The sequence below is a fragment of the Delphinapterus leucas genome, chromosome 10, assembly GCF_059928025.1.
Source record: "Delphinapterus leucas isolate spDelLeu-1000000601 "Yukka" chromosome 10, BTC_Dleu_Yukka2, whole genome shotgun sequence".
Classification (NCBI taxonomy): Eukaryota; Metazoa; Chordata; class Mammalia; order Artiodactyla; family Monodontidae; genus Delphinapterus; species Delphinapterus leucas.
The window spans coordinates 102,889,998-102,895,549 of record NC_143138.1 but is presented as its reverse complement, the minus strand read 5'-3'; positions in this window follow the sequence as shown (position 1 = coordinate 102,895,549).

The window sequence follows — 5,552 nt, the reverse complement described above, 5'->3', positions numbered from 1 at the left end:
GCATGGCACAGCCAAAAACAAAAAGCAAAAAAATAAAATAAACTTATCCTTTTTCCTGAATTTAAAAATATATCTATACATTCCAAAAAGGGAATATATGTATCTCCATCCATATATATGTATATATAATTCTGTAGTCATCTTTAGGATAGCACTATTACAGATGCAAATGTGTTGAAAGTGTTAATTATCTAAATATTTAAAATATATCACGATTTTGAATACCAATTTGATATTTCTTCATATTCTAAAACCAAATTAGAAGTGGCTGGAGCCTCTCTCAACCCAAGAGGCCCCCTGATCCAGCTGATTTGAACCATATCAAGTCTTGGATTGAGTTTGTTTTTAAAACTGCAGGGAAAGTGACCTGCTTGGGTCATGTTCAATCTGCAGTCCGTGTTTAGACATGGCACAAACATCCTCCGTGAGCTTGGCGGAGATTGCCAGGGAAGTCCCGGGCCCCCTTCCTGGAACATCAGCTTCAGACCTGCTCCGGTGTCCCCTCCATGTGTCGGACCCAGCACCCCCCTGCCCAGGGCGGGGCTGTAACCGGGGCTGAATCACCCTCACTGAAGCTGGAGCCAGATCACATCTCCACATGGTCTCTGATTTGCTTTCCAAAGGTCAGCAGCTTGAGGTAATGTGTTTCAGGGACGACCCGATCAGCTAGAATTTAAAACAGAGACTTTTTATAATTGGAAAAAGAACATAGAGCCTCTGGCAACTGGGAAAACACAAATTAAAAGTTTTTCCCTCTACTTTTTTTTTTAAATTAATTTTTATTGAAGTATAGTTGATATACAGCTATACAGGTATACAGCAAAGTGATTCAGTTATACATACATATATATCTATTTTTTCAGCTTCTCCGTTATAGGTTATTACAAAACATTGAGTAGAGTTCCCTGTGCTGTACAGAAGGTCTTTGTTGGTTATCTAATGTATATATAGTGGTGTGTATATGTTAATCCCAAACTCCTAATTTATCCCTCTCCCAACTTTCCCCTTTGGTAGCAAAAATTTGTTTTCTATGTCTCTGGGTCTATTTCTGTTTTGTATATAAGTTCCTTTGTATTATTATTTTTTAGGTTCCACAAATAGGTGATATCATATGCTATTTGTCTTTCTCTGTCTGCTTACTTCGCTTAGTGTATGATCATCTCTAGGTCCATCCACGTTGCTGCGAATGGCTTCCCCCCACTCTTGATTTGTATTTTTTGCAGTATAACAGTAAAGGAAATAGAAATTAGAAACCTCAACCCTCCAAGCCTTCTTCTTTCTAGTCCTTGTCCGTATAGGGGTTTAGGTTGACAAAGCTGATAACATTTGTTTCTTCTTTTCTCCTAATGTCACTGATTCCAGAAAAGAGTACCTAGCTTCTCAGAGGGGAGGAGTTACTTTTTATCCTAAGATGCTGTAATATTACATAAAGTTTGGGGAAATGGAAAACAATTATTCATAAGCCTGCCATCTTTACTGAACCACTTCAGGTTTTGCATTTTCTATCTATACTTTGTTCACTGCGTCCATATTTTGCATATTTTACATAATAGAACTATTTTGGTTATTGCCCGGAAGCATTCACAGGTTTAAAAAAAAAGAATACCTACTCCTACACTCTACAAAACTCTAAAAACCTGTTTTGAGTTCTCCTTACCAGTCCTTATCCACATGCATATTTCATTTTTCCAGTTGTAATTAAAGCATGAATTCAATTTAATATTTTTATCCTATTTTATATTATAAAACATTTAATGATTCCTTTTACTCGTTATCATTTTTTCTGAAATTTTCTTTAAGACTTGAAAGAATTACAAAGGTAATTCATGCTTATTTTTTACAATTGAAATCATTCAAAATTTTGTGAAAGAAAAATTATGTCTACTCCACACCCTACTCTAATTCCATACCCTGAAGTAATAAATAAATATTAACAGCCTGAAGTGCTCAATCCATATTTTTTCCTCTATCTTTCAGATATAAATGATATATCAAAAAATATACACTTCTGGGCTTCCCTGGTGGCGCAGTGGTTGAGACTCCGCCTGCCAATGCAGGGGACAAGGGTTCGTGCCCTGGTCCAGGAAGATCCCACATGCCGCGGAGCGGCTGGGCCCGTGAGCCATGGCCGCTGAGCCTGCGCGTCCGGAGCCTGTGCTCCGCAACGGGAGAGGCCACAACAGTGAGAGGCCCGCGTACCACAAAAAAAAAAAAAAATATATATATATATATATATATATATATACACTTTTTTTTACAAAAATGGAATACTATGCACATTTCTTGACACCTCACTTTTTTTTTTTAACCATAGCATGCATATTCCTCAAGGCCGATAGATACTAATTTAACTTATTCTTTGAAGTGGGTTTATAATATTTTACATTAAGGATCTATTGTAATATATTTTCCTGATGATAAACATTCCTATCAATTCCAGTTTTTTTGCCTCTAATAACAGTACTGCAATAAAACATCCATCTACGTATATTCTTCTATACTGGTACATTGGGACTTCCCTGGCAGTCCAGTGGTTAAGATGTCACCTCCCAGTGCAGGGGGTGCCGGTTCAATCCCTGGTTGGGGAGCTAAGATCCCACATGCCTTGCGGCCAAAAAATCAAAACACAAAACAGCAGCAATATTTTAACAAATTCAATAAAGACTTAAAAAAAAAAAAAGATATACTGGTACTTTTATATCTGCGAGCCTGATTCTCCAAAATGGGATTTGCAAGGTCAGAAAACATATTTATTTGTATTTTTAAATTTTTTAATCAACTTTTTGCAGATACCATGTTCATGCAATAAAATGCTCCCCCTTTTTTTTTTTTTGCGGTACGCGAGCCTCTCACTGCCGTGGCCTCTCCCGTTGCGGAGCACAGGCTCCGGACGCGCAGGCTCAACGGCCATGGCGCACGAGCCCAGGCACTCCGCAGCATGCGGGATCCTCCCGAACCGGGGCACGAACCCGTGTTCCCTGCATCGGCAGGCGGACTCTCAACCACTGCGCCACCAGGGAAACCCAAAATGCTTCCCTTTTCAGTGTATGAGTCAGTGAGTTTTGACAAGCGTATTCACCAGTATCACCACCAACACAACCCAGATACACAACTTTGTACCCCGCAAGGTCCTTGTACCTTCGCAGGAGAGCCTTTCCCCCACTGCCCATGCAGTTTCCCATTTCCTGGGACTTCATGTACCTGGGATCACTCAGTGTGTAGCTGCCCGGGTTTGGCTCTTTCACTTGGCCCTACGACCTGGACATTCATCCACCTCGTGGCTCATCTAGGAAGTTTCTTCCTTTATGCTGCCGAGTGTAATTTTGAGAGAACCGTTACTTTCCAAAGAGGTCATAGCTGGCCACATTCCTACCAGCAATGAACAGGAATGTCTTTTTCCCTGAATCTTTGCAAGCACTGGGTGTTCTCATTCTTTTCAGTTTTTGCCAATTCCACAGATGAAAATGAGCATCTCATTATTGCCTGAGTTTGCATTTCGCCGACTGCCGAGCTTGTGCTTCTTGGATTTCCTCTTTTATGAATTGTCTGTACAGATCATTTACCTATTTTTCTATTGGATTTTGATTTCTAGCAATTCTTTGTTTACTAAAGATGTTAACCTTTGTTGTAGATATTATCATTTTTTCCCTGATCTATCCTTTGTCTTCTAACTTTTTAAGTGTTTTTTTGTCATAAAACTTAAAATTTCAAGTAGTCAAATATGAGAATCTTTGCTTTTATAGCTTCTGGGTTCCCTGATAAGCATAATGTCTATGTACTTTCGTGTTCTGTTTCTTCACTTAAGACGTAAGCATTTCTCATGCATTACAGTCCTCAAAATTATAATTGTTAATGACTGCACAATATCGCATCCAGAGATAGCCCATAAGTTAATGGAAATTATTCTTCTCTTGGGTACTCGATTTTTCACTTTTTAGTGAAACATCTTTGTGCACATGCATTTTTCTAGTTATTAATTTAATTACTTTCAACAAATTCCCAAGAGTAACGCCCTAGGTTTTGAATGTATTATGTGGTTTTTTGTTTGTTTGTTTGTTTGTTTTTTGGGTTGCGCCATGCGGCTTGCAGGATCCTAGTTCCACAATCAGGGATTGAACCCAGGCCCTCGGCAGGGGAAGTGCAGAGTCCTAACCACTGGACTGCCAGGCATTACCCATTATGTCTTTTATAAAATATATCAGTAATCTAGAGAAATACCGGCACAGCATCATTAATGATTTCATATTTGAGTGTAAAATGGGGCTAATAATAGACCTAGAGGGTCAAGGGATGACACAGCAGCCCCATGTGTGCCTAGAACCCTCTGCTGTCTGGTTTGTGGTAGAAAAAAAACAGAAACGATGTTACCTGCTCTAGGCATCCCCATACCTCATTTAGGGGTCCCATCTCTCCCCTCTCCCCACTCCCACCTCCTCTTTACAGCTGCGTAAACAAGCTCGGAGCTGAGTGGGTAGAGCCAGGACTGGATCCCAGCTCTGAACTGACTCCAAAGCCTGGTCCTCGGGCTGTGTCCGTGAATAAAGTAATGTCTGTAGAGCACAGATCTCGTTGCAGTTTACAAAGGCCCTTTCACAGCCATTAACTATGGGATTCCCTCCCTGCTTTTCTCAGCCCAGTGAATACCTTCTCATTCTTCAAGACACAGGGGAAATATCTCCTCCTCCGAGCAGTCTTCCCTCATTCTCTCGGGATGGTCTTACCATTTACACACTGTATTTTAGTTTGTCCTTTACAGCAGTCCCTCTGACTACGCCCGGCTCCTCTGGCCCAGTGGGTGTCTCTGGAGGAGGGCAGGAAGTGCCTTTGCAGGTGGAGCCTCAGGACGGGTCCAGCATGGTGAGATCAGCTTGGTGGCAGGATGGAGGTGGGCGATGGAGCTGGGAAGGCTGGCTGGGGCTGGGTCACTGAGAACCTTGCTTGCCATGCAACAGGCTGGACTCTGTCCCCAGGTCAGTATGGAGCCAGTGGAGGGGCTTAAATATGACTCCACTTGAGTGAGTGGTGGTTGTGTGCAGGCTGGTGACAGTGAGGGCCTAGCAGAGGCAGCTGGGCTGAAAGAAAAGGAAGGGTCTGGATTGCAGAGAAAACCTGGATTTTTTTTTTTAACATCTTTATTGGAGTATAATTGCTTTACAATGGTGTCTTAGTTTCTGCTTTATAACAAAGTGAATCAGTTATACATATGTTCCCATATCTCTTCCCTCTTGCGTCTCCCTCCCTCCCACCCTCCCTATCCCACCCCTCTAGGTGGTCACAAAGCACCGAGCTGATCTCCCTGTGCTATGTGGCCGCTTCCCACTAGCTGTTTTACATTTGGCAGTGTATATATGTCCATGCCACTCTCTCACTTTGTCCCAGCTTACCCTTCCCCTCTCCCTGTATCCTCAAGTCTGTTCTCTAGTAGGTCTGCGTCTTTATTCCCGTCTTGCCCCTAGGTTCGTCATGGCCTTTTTTTTTCCTTAGATTCCATATATATGTGTTAGCATACAGTATTTGTTTTTCTCTTTCTGACTTACTTCACTCTGTATGAC